This window comes from Panthera onca, chromosome A1 (genome assembly GCF_046562875.1).
Source record: "Panthera onca isolate mPanOnc1 chromosome A1, mPanOnc1 haplotype 2, whole genome shotgun sequence".
NCBI classification, from domain to species: Eukaryota; Metazoa; Chordata; class Mammalia; order Carnivora; family Felidae; genus Panthera; species Panthera onca.
The window spans coordinates 115,929,152-115,941,318 of NC_138339.1; the positions used below are offsets into that span (position 1 = coordinate 115,929,152).

Consider the following 12,167-nt stretch of genomic DNA (forward strand, 5'->3'; position numbering starts at 1 on the left):
GGAGCATTCTGCCTCTCGACTTCCTTTAGAATTGAGCTGCAACATCAATACTTCCCCTGGGTCGCCAGCATGCTGACCTACTCTGCAAATTTCGCACTTTCTATAATCACATGAACCAATTACTTAAAATAAATCTTTTTCTTTCTCTCTTGTCTCTGTCTCTTTCTCTGTCTCTGTCTCCCTGTCTGTCTCTCTCTCTCTCTCCACACACACACACACACACACAGAGTTGGTTTTGTTTTTCTCAAGAATCCTTAACTAACACAATTACCTTGAGTCTGCCATCTTGCTACTCATTTTCTATTAGTCCAATATGTTTTTCCTCTTTACCTCTTTTCTTTGTCTCTCTTGCACAAATACAGTATTTTTTTTTCATTATTCCATTTTATCTTCATTGTTGGCATATTTAGTGTTGCTTTAGGATTTATAATATACATTCTTAACTTTTCACAGTGTACCTTTAAGTGGTATTATATCATTTAACTTAACACAGAATCTTATAATAGAATACTTTCATTTCTTCTCTCTGTGTTTATGCTGTCATGCATTTTATATTCACATATGAAAAATGAAAATAAAGTTCTGGCAACCCAGCTGCTATGGATGAAATTGTGTCCCCTCCAAATTCAAATGTGAAAACATTAACCATCAGTGTGACTGTATTTGGAGATAGGGTTTTAGGAGGTAATTAATGTTAAATGAGGTCATAAGGGTCAGGTCTTCCTTTCAGTTTTTACTGAACCTTTAATGGTTCTTGATTATAGTCTTTTTTCATTGCATAGTAATCAACTCTTCAAAAGATTGTGTCTGACTAGTCTACAGACTCCTTACTGACATGAAATCTTTGCCCATTTGTATTGCCTCTCCCTACACAACACACTGCTTGACCCGTAGTGATCTTTCTATATGTGTTGTTAAAAAACACACACAAATCCCCACAAAATAGCTGGCAAGCATTCAACCAGACTTTACTACAAAAGCAAATTGTATTGGACTGATGAACTTATAGGGCATAACTTTGTTCCTATTTGCAGATGTACTGTTAGAAAATTCTTCTCTTTATGTAAGCAAAATATCTGTCTTTGCATATTATGTTAATGACATGACTCCTTTCTATGGAGCCCCAGAAATGAGAACGTTCTAATCTCTCTTGTGATAGTCCTGCATATGTCCTCATCTTTCCTAGCTACCTTGAACTTTCCTTGGGTCTTTTAAAGACTTCAACAACAGTTTAATCAAATTCTATTATTTTTAGTCTCTTCCCAACATGACCAACAAAATGTCTTCCTTTGTGGATTCCCACCTGTGACTGAGTCCTCTTTAAATAATGGTATCTAACATCTAATGTTATTCCTGGTCTGATTAGTTGATAGTATTATGGATTCTTACTCTATCTTCCTCCAAAGCTGAACCTTCCACTTTTCATTAGTGTTGCTAAAGGTACTAGTGTTAAGACTAATGGTCAGATCTGCCCCTTGACCCATGTTTACTTAAAAATTGTGAGTTTTTGTAAAATGGGATGCTATGAACAGATTCCTCTCCCATTAGTGTGTATATAATCTCTCCAGCTCCCAACGTGAGTAGAAATAGAAGAAATCTTTCCTTGTCACTTATTGAGAGAAATGACCACAGACATTTTCCTTAAGAGACTACAGTTGCATCCAAAGACATGCCTGAAAGCTTTCTGCTAAAAATCTTTTATTGAAGAATCAAATCTATATATTTGCCCCACAGCCATCTGAGAGGGATTGGTTCTCTATGTGGAATCTGCCAAAGGGAACTTGGTGCCCTTGAGCATCAGGGAGACTTGCACTGTCCATACTTTGCCAAAAAAAGTGTACCACGTCTCTTCCTACAAGAGAAATCATTTTTTTTTAAGGGAAGGCTTTGGAGATCTTAAATTGAAATTTTATATTCTAAAATCAAGCCAGCCAAATGAGCACAGAGCATGAAAGGTGAGCAATTAGTAACTGAGCTCCAGCAAGGTGGAAAAAGGAATTCAGTGTGCTAGTGAAGCCAGTGTTAGGAGCCAAAAAAATCTTTAAATATCTCTTGCTATTTGCCATTCAGTAATACTATGATGTTGATAAAGTCTCCTTTTCGAGCTTCATTTTCCTCCCACTATCCACTATCGTTCTTCCTCTTGCCTCTTTCTCTTTCTTTTTGCTTCTTTTTGTAAAATATTATAATCATCAGCAAGCTATCTCACTCATACACTTCATAGGAGCAGCAAGCTTATCAGGTAGCTAAGATGGCTTCAGGCTCTGCAGGAGACGCCATTACTGCAAATAATATGTTAAATTCAGCACTTACACAACTTCATTGCAAAATGAGCATTTGTTAGAATATACTTTTCCATCAGATCCGCAGAGAGGGAAATATTCCATGGTACAGATCGCAGAATAATTGGTGCACTCAATTTGCTCCAGTCCAAAAAAAGAAAAAAAAGAAAGAACAATTTCGAATTGTTAAATCACAGAAAATGAGCTTTTTAAAGGTCTTGAGAGGTCATTTAGTTCCAAATCTCACTCGTAAAAAGACAAACCCTCTTCACTTTACAACATCTGACCCAAAATGGTGGCACTCTCATCACAGAAAGAGATGGCTTAGCCTGAGTTTACGGCTTCCCTCTCCCTCATTCTCCTCAGGGAACTGATGAATAGAATACATCTTCTATCTTGTACTTAATTTTTGAACCAGTCTTCTCCTTGCCATGCTGTCATCCATTTTATCCAGGTCCTCATGGTCTTGCCTGCATAGTCACAGTTGCCTGCCTGTTTGTTGCCCTAAATCTACCTTCATCTGACATTTCAATCACCCTCCACACTGACGCCAGAGTGATCTTTCAAAAAAAAAATCATTTTTTGTTTTTTGATTACTTAACTGATTCCCCGTCAACAAAAAGTCCCCTCGTGAGCCTGGCTTATCTCTCTTATCCTCTGCCTCTTACTCTAGCTAAACTTAACAACCAAATTCCCGGAGTGTTTCCTGCTCCTATACATCCCTGTGCCCTTGCTTAAGGTGTTTTTCCTATCTTGCATCACCTTACCCCCTTTCTCCATCAGGTTGACTCCTAAGACCTTAGGACTCCTTAGTCCTCCTTAAAAGTCAGTTTAACTACTTTTGTAACAGTTTCATGATGATATTTCTCTCCCTCACCCATCAAATTGGCGTAGATGCCTCTCCTTAAAATCTTTACTACCACAATCCCATGTGTATAATTCTCTTGTCACGTTTCAAACTCTATTAAAATTATTTTAATATTTTAACCCACTCACATAGCTCTTTACCCCTGAATTGTCTTTACATGTGTTCTTGATTTTTTTTGTCTATACATAGTCATAGACAGTTTTTAGAATACCTATTTTAAAACTTTCATAAAGTGAGAATTATTATAACATTTTATATTGAACATAAATGAAATTTCTGTGTATACTTACACATTTATCATCATAAAGTTTTCTGAGTTGAAATTGTTTATTTCTGAAAGAAAAGATTTTATTGAATGGGTAATGCATTACTTGACATTTCACAATCTATAGAGTAAAATACAGTCATATGTTATTCTGTGTTGTCTAACCTGTACTGAGAATGAGGAGTTCTGGTTAAATTCTACTCTAGTCGGCTAATACTGACCATTAACGTCTTTTATGGGTGATCGTTTTGTAAACAAATAAAAGTATGAGAAAATACAATCAGCACTAAGAGGAGACTGGGCATTTAAAAAATAGTCCATGAATATTCACATGAAAATCAAAGGTGTAATATAGTGTGAAAACATTTTTTTGCAGTTAAGAAAAAGAAAATATGTTCAAATCCATCTCTGGCACTCACAGTCTGTGTAATTTTGTTATAGTCACTTCCTCTTTGTATTAGATTCCTGTTTCCTAAAAGGAGGCTAGGTGATGCTATAATCAATAAGATCTTATCAGTCTTTAATCTCTTGTGTTGTTTTTTTTTTCAGCACATGAGTTTGCATATCCTGAGAGACTTTATTCTGAATAACACTTGTTATTATACTTGACTATAAATTTTAAGAAGGGTTAGAAAAGAAGGGGAAGATGATAAGAAGGAAGAAGAGCTCATTTCTGTATTAGCTGCAGAGCTAATGTTTGATATGTTTTATCACAGTGAACCCTAAACACCATTATAATTTCTATCTTACAGAGACTCTTGGGTGGCTCAGTTGGTTAAGTGTCTGACTCTTGATTTTGGCTCAGGTCATGAACTCATGGTTTGTGGGATGGAGCCCTGGATCGGGCTCTGCTCTGACAGGGCAAAGCCTTCTTGGGATTCTCTCTCTCCCTCTCCCAATGCCCCTCCCCCACTGATGCTTTAAATAAATAAATAAATAAATAAATAAGCTTTAAAAAATAATTTATATCTTACAAATGAGGATAGTGAAGTACGTAGTGGGTTGGGTATTTGTCTGATGTCACATATTTACTAAGTGCAATCTGGATTCTAATCCAGATGTGTGACACCAAAGCCCATGATTTAACCAGTAGTCATAAAGTGGTGAATTCAAATTCATGGAATGGTTAGTAATAATGTTTCTTTCATTTGCCTAGAGGCTGAGATGTTGTTTATAGTGAGGACTTCTTGTCTAATTTGTGGGTCTGCTGGTGGGGATTCCAACTATCCATTTGTATTTTTAATCTCTTCCTTAGACTTTTCCAGATAATTCTAAGAAGGAACATGGATTTTCTCTGGGTTATAAAAGATAGATCAAATTCTTATAATAGTACCCATGACAAACAGCCTAAATAGAGAGAGTTGTCTTCTGAGCTCTCATTATACAATAAGAAAGATATCAACAGAAGATTATGGAACTTTAACCAAGATACATTTTCTGCCTGAGACTCAGTTTCCTCAAATGTAATGTGAAAATAAAAATGTCTCTATGTAACAGCTAATGCCTGAAGGACAGTATATAATGTGAATAAGAATTTGGCTGGATAGCAAAGAAATATATATATCCTTAGAGATATTTATTTATTTACTTATTTATTTTTATTTTAACAAAGCAATGTCCAAAGTGTATTGGAGGAGTGTGACAAAAGGTAGGATTTATTAAACCATGTTGTTAGAAACCAAGCAGATTTTAGCCAATGTGGACTTTGTAATCTTTAAAAAAAGAGGGGCTCCAAACTGGGTATTATACTTACTGGTTCAGTAGGCAAAACATGCATTCATTACTGTAAGTTTTATGATCTATGCCACATATTGGTTTCAGTTCCTTTGAGCATGCAATCCCAGAGCCTTTTCTGTTGTATTGTGAGCAGTTCACCTATAATTAGAATAAAAAATAATGGCCTACATTGTTTTCCTTCAATTCTATAACCATTCTTCTATCAAGCTGGGAAGAAAGAGAAGAGAGTGAAAAGAGTACCATAGCCTGTTCAACTTTTTAGCAAATATGTCTAGAAGACCTTGTATGGTCCAGGTGCTGTGCTACACAACTAGGCCAGACCTGAAATAATCTGTAAATAAAATGATAATTAACATGTTAAGAAGGAAATGTTAATCTCTCCTTTTAGAGAGAGACAGCTCTGCTGACAGCTCAGAGCCTGAAGCCTCCTTCAGGTTCTGTGTCTCCCTCTCTCTGCCCCTCCCTCACTCATGCTGTCTCTCTCTCTCTCTCTCAAAAAAATAAATAAATATTAAAAAAAATTTTTTTAAAGCTACCTAAGGTAAAAGTTTCCTTAATCTGCTGTTCCCCATTTGCAAAGAGATTCCTTTTGCAGCCTTTAAAGAAAAAAACACCACCAGGAGAAGTGGAGTTAGGACTGGTTTTACCTCCCTAGGAATTAGTTCCATCCACAGTGATCCAGGTTATCTACTTTCACAGCTCCATTTACGAATTAGCTCTGATTTTATTTTTACAAAGACCCCACAGAAAGGGGCTATACTCACCTCTATGATCCCCAGAAGAGTGTGGCATGGGACGCATTTGAACAGAAGGAAGTGGAGAAAGAGCAAATTCCATAGTTAGAAATGCAAGGTTGAATTCACTGTCTACAGTAACTAAAACCCATTTCTAACATCCCTTGCCCCCATCAGACCTAAGAGGTCACTTCTTTACTTATGGCCAGTTCAGGATGAAGCCAGAAATGTATGCAATTCAGACTTAAAAAATAAATAAATAAACATGGGGGAAATTTCTGGTCATTGGAGAAAAGGCTGTCATAGGTATCTAGGAATTCCTGTGAGCATGTCAAGGGTAGGGGTTGGTTACGATCTCAAAGTTGCGTAAGTTGTTTCTGAAAGGGCAATTCAGAAGCCTGACATCTTGATCAGCAACTGAGCAGGCTGCCCATAGTCCTTTTATTCTTTTTTTTTTTTAAGTGAAGTATGATTGACACACAATGTTACATTAATTTCAGGTGTACAACACAGTGATTTGACAAGTCTATACACTATGCTGGGCTCACCACAAATGTAGCTACCATCTGTCACCTTACAACCCTATTAGAGTGCCACTGCCTATATTCCCTATGCTGTACCTTTTATTCCCATGGCAATCTTTTTATTCTTCTTCTCAGTCTCTCTTCCTCTTCTGGAAGGTCTGACCCCCACCCCCTCTTTGTTAATCAGAACAATCCAGATAGTTAACTTCTAAATTTTCTTCTGACTTTAACATCCTATAATTACTGGAGGTTGAACAAATTGCAGCTAACACATGGGTATGGATACTAAAAGGAGTCCCAACTCACCAGGAGGAGAGGCAGCCCACGTGGTGGCTGCCAGAGTGATGATGGCAAAAGCGGTGATGCTCTTCATCATGATGATGAGTGAGGGTGGCAGAGATATGCTGCTCTGAGACAGGAAGTCCAGAGAAAGAGAGAGAAAGCAGTCTGCCAAATACATACGTACACGTATATATATACACACATGCATAAGGCAGGGTCCCACCTTCGTTAAAAATTGACCTTTTCAGTGGTGATTGGTTGCTAACCCAAACTAGGGTATTAACTTCACAAACTTCCTTATTATCTTGAATTGTAGCCAGTGGAAATAGTTATACCCTGAAACTCACCTACCAGAAGCTCTCTTGCATAAAAATCTTCTGGTCTCTTAGCAAATACAACAGCATGGCTATATTTAAGAACAAATAAAAATCACAGGTGTAGTAAAGAGAAAAAAACATTAAGATGGTATGCGTAAAGGGTTTTAAGGTGATATCAAATGTAGGAAAGTTGAAACAGAAAACAGAAGCAATGAGGACATTTCTTGTAGTACAGACGTGAATACTTAGCGCTGTAATACCTTGCTTTTCTAGAGTAGGAAGACAATTTCAATATTCTATGAAGGCTTGTTAAGTGATTATAACAAACTTGTGAAATATGCAGTATTATTGCTACTTAGCAGATGGGACAATAAATACAGAAAGATTAAGTGCTTTCTATTTAGTCATAGAGTTAATAGTTTTAAGAGCCAGTTCTCCAGAATCCTAGACCTATGCTTCTATTCTGTATTTTTTTATTCATATATGCTATGTCAATAGCAACAATGATTGTTTATAATGAAAATCCAGATTTTAGCATAGAGTGTCATGCTTCTTAAGATTACAAATATGATATTCTGCTTAACACATTCTCTGGTGCCCCTATCTATATATGTCTGATAACCAACCTTTTTTTTTTTTTTCCAATAATATAGGCCTAATGATTTCCAAGTACTTAGATGTGGTCATCAACATCAGCTGTCCAGAAGATAAATTTACTATGGAGTTAAGACAGAGTTAATTCCGAAAGGACAAACTCAAAGATTGGAAGAATTAAGAAACTTGACCAAAGTAGACAGCTAATGAGTAATAGAATCTTGATCCAAAACTAGTTCCTCCAATTTCAGAACTTACGATCTCCCACTTTTCATCTCCAATATCACTTCTTTTTCTCAGAAATAATTTTATAATTTTGGTTTCTCCTATTGTGAAATTTGAGTACTTACACCTCACCCATATTTCAATCCTTCTTCAGCATTTGAAATATGTATATTATAATGAAATGTGCTCCAGAAACTCTTCTTAATGGGGTAAATGATCTTCTTCCCAAGTTATAGTGGAACATCTGATTAGAGTCACAAGTTCTAAGTAGATAACAGAAATGAGAACCATGGCTCAGTGATGCTGGATCTGGCAAGGCCAGGGGCAAGCATTTAGGCCTGTGACCTTCAAACTCTTCATTACTGTTATTTAATTAAGAAATGGAACTTTACATTTCTTTCTAAATGTAATTTTATGAGGTAAGCAACAAATGAAACAGTTTTAAAAAGGCAGTCACTTAAATAGAAGCAAGACAGGATTCAAGAGCCCTGCTTTTCCACCACATACTATAAGGCTCCATGCAAATCCATTTGAAAACTGACCTAGAAAACACACACAAAAGGAAGTGAAGCCCTGGGAGGGAGAATATCTTGTTCAAGACCATGCAGTGAAATAGATCCCTAGATTCTAGCACAGGATTTATTCGGCTAATGCCGTAACTTCTCAAACCATCACACAGCCCTGGGTCAGCATGGGGTTTCTGTCCCAACTTGGTATCCCAGAGAAGGTGAGGAAGTTTGCTGCCTGGGTCCTGCATTCATTTCTCTACTGCTATCTGGACATCACCATCCTGGCATCCCATAGGATCTTCTAGTTCAATATGTTCCTAGCAAACCTTGTTGCTAAATCTCATTTTTAGTGGCTTCTCTCCAGTTTCACTCTGCTAATATCTGCCAGTAGCAACCCAATCCAGGAAAACTTAGAGGAGTCTTCGTTTCTTCTGATTTTCATACTCACAGCCAATCTCTCACCAACTAGGCTTTAATTTGTGTGTGTGTTTCTCTCCAGAAAGAATATAAGGGTTTTTGTTTGTTTGATTTTTTTTTTTTAATTCAGAGTTCAAGAATAATACCTTATAAATCTACTTCCCATATTCCTTCCTTTCTGGAAATTCCCACAGGAATGACAGAGAAATTAACCCTGTCAACAAATTCTACCAACATTACATTTTTCTTCCTTTTGCCATCTACTCAGTAACTGTCTAAAGATTTAAAATGAGTGTGTAGGATTGTGTAAAATTCAGCATCATCACAATACATTGCCCAAATCAAAAGTTGTCTCAAAGCGACTTCAAATCCATACCAACTTCTGTTACCAGTTCCTTTACAGGTTCAAGATCTTGTTTCAGAAATAATTGATTGGCTGTGATTCAAGGGAAGCAAGCCCTTGATGTGGATATGTATCTCACATGAATTCCTGGCAACCCTCAATAAGATCCCACACATAGTAGGTGTGAGCTTTGATCAATAATGTAGATGTACAAAATTATCTATTCCTTCTGTTTCTCTAAATAAAATTATAAAATTTCTCTAAATAAACTGATTCCAAGTCCTCTGTTCTGCTGGGTTTTGGGGACATTTGGTCTCACTCATTATTGGGGTTTATGAGGATCTGAGCTGTTTAAGCAGGTGCCTAGAAAATCAGAAGAGGCCCTCTGATCTCTAGACAGTCATGGCGGCTGCCTGCATCTTGATGGTCTAATCCAGACATAAATGGTTCCCTTCCCAGAAGTTGTTCCCTGATTCTGTGCCACTCATGGGACAGAGTGATTTTTCATTGAGATTGAGAACTGTTGACTCCAGGGTTCAGCAGACACCTTTTACAGTCAAGCATCAGCAGTCTTTTGCCGTTTGAGGATGCTGCCAGGCAGCAGTGTTAGGCAGTGTCAGAACTTGGTCGCTTTCATTTCTCTTGAAAATTTTACTATTTGGGTTACTTCCCAAAGCACTCAAGCCACGAAGGATAATTTCTTGCCTATTATTTATGCCTTTGTCCAGTGTAGCTGAAATAAACTACACACTGTTTTCTTAGAGCTTTGTGATAGAGGGGAAGGAAAGATACAAAAAAAACCTAGTTAACAGCTTTTGACTATTGCTCTTATTGTGGATGTTGTGTTATTATTTCTTCTTCGACTTGACATGCTGACATTAAAATGACTATCAATGTTGGTTTTTCTCTGGAATATCTTGTGCTTCTGGCTAAGTGCTAATTGGGCTATATAGCTCCACCAGCAAATCTTCAGTGGGCACTTATAACTGGAAATCACTCAGCTGTCTACTCCTCTTTTGAAGGCATAGGAACAACTTCTGGGTGGAGAAGGATGTGGTGTTTCCTGCTTGATTTATTAATGTCTGTCCTGTGATCAAAGGCTGTGACTTACGCAAATATCCCCTGTGAACACACCTTGTCCATAACTCACTTGTAGAGACCGTGGCAAGTTCTGTTCTCAGAACAGAAGTTCTGGCAACTTTCACACTTAAAATTCCAGGCACAAAATGGATCCAGAGGTGAGAATATGATAGTTCAAAACTTCTTACTTTATTACTGCTTCCAAGATTTCTTTCATGTAAGTCAAGCCACTGGAATTCACTTTTCATCACTAATCTCATTACTATGTGCTAAAAAAAATCAGCACATGTACTCTCTGTCCTGACACACACTCCCTAGATTTGGAATTGAATTATTCCACACATAAACAGAGGTGACCATTTCTATAGGACATGAGCAATATTCTGGATCACTAGATGAAAAATCCATTCCTTTTTATCTGAAAACATAATCAGATAATGTTATTTGTATGAAGAGCATGGAACTAGGGTTCATGAAGCCAGAGGGAATGGTGTAAGGAACATGAGATTAAAAACCATTTAGCTGAATTTGTATTTCTGATTTTGGGTAAGCTCAGAAAATCACTTCCCCCCCTCTGGGCTTCAGGATTCCCATATCTGAAACATGTTGGATAAGTCATCTCTAATTTTTCTCTAAGTCTGTCAATCTGAGATTTTATCAACCTTAAATACAATAATCTTTTGCTGATTGAGACCTTATCAGTACATATTACATATTTAGCTGATAACAAAATTAGTTGGTTGAAAGTACAATGTCAATTACAACATATTTTCTGGGTTCAGGCTACTCTTTGCATTCCTCTTCAGCTGCAGCTTTTGCTAATATTTCTGAGAAACGCCTCATGAATCTATCTAGCCTACAGGGGTAGTGGGGAGGGAGATACATCTTATAAGTTCATATTTTCAAGTAACTAGTTTGTTTTCAGCTATTAGTGTCAGCAATTTTTTATTTGTACCAGGAAGAGTTTCGAGTTAATCCTGGGGGCTAGAGAAGCCACTTATAGGTTTTAAGAATAATACCATCAGATTTGGATTTCAGAGCATTACTCTGCCTACAGTAAAGAATTCAATGGAAGGGAGAAGGCTGTAGAGGGAGATCATTTATAAGGATGATATGGCCTGTCATGAAGGGATTGACTATGGATTGAACTGGAGTTTATCGGATGCGGTGATTGACTCTATGGAGGATGAAAAGGAGAGGAGAATATAGAAGACAATGCCTAGAGTTCAGGTTTGTCTTGTTTTGCTTTGTTCTGGTACAGTGTGGCTGCTTCATAGGAGTCTTCAAAAATTTAAACTGGGGAATTAAACAGATCTGTGTTTGGAATAGGTCATTTGGAGTTTTTCATTTTTTTTTTTAAAGCTTATTTATTTATTTTGAGAGAGAAAGAGTGCACACGCAAGTCGGGAGGGGCAGAAAGAGAAGAGAGAGAGAGAATCCCAAGCAGTCTCTGTGCTAACAGTGATCCCATGGGGCTCCATCCCATGAACCATGAGATCATGACCTGAGCAGAAACCAAGGGTCGGATGATTAACAGACTGAGCCACCCAGGTGCCCTTGGAGTTTTTTCTTTGTTTGTTTGTTTGTTTGTTTGTTTGTTTGTTTGTTTTAAGAGAGAGCTGTAAAGGAGGGAAACAAACAAGTCTGTTGAAAGGCCATTGGAAAATTCTGTTGGAGAGAAAAAGAGGGTCTAAAATTCATTAAAAAAATATTACAAGTACTGTAACAGATTAGAATGGCAAAAGTACATCGTTTTCTGATAGCTTTGTGATACAGGAGAAGCAAAGATATAATGAAAAGTAGTTAATAGCATAGAATGACTTGGAGGAAGACAGCACATTATCCCTCAAAATAATCTGGAAGGAGCTCTATGGTCATATGAAATTTCCATTAAGGATGACAAATATTTTGTTTGATTTCTTTCCTGGGACTAATCCTCATATGACAAAGTCCTTGCCTCTGTTCTCTCCTCATGCTCAAAGAATGATTT

General features: G+C 37.2%; 1 non-coding gene across 1 annotated transcript; it reads right to left on the bottom strand.

Annotated features, from left to right (window-relative positions):
• Positions 1-1,684: 1,684 nt before the first annotated feature.
• Positions 1,685-5,286, bottom strand: LOC132680424 (uncharacterized). Its single transcript, XR_013554132.1, has 4 exons — positions 5,169-5,286; positions 3,441-3,483; positions 2,314-2,423; positions 1,685-1,852 (listed from the first exon to the last, which is right to left on the bottom strand). It is a non-coding gene; the product is annotated as an uncharacterized LOC132680424 (transcript).
• Positions 5,287-12,167: the final 6,881 nt, after the last annotated feature.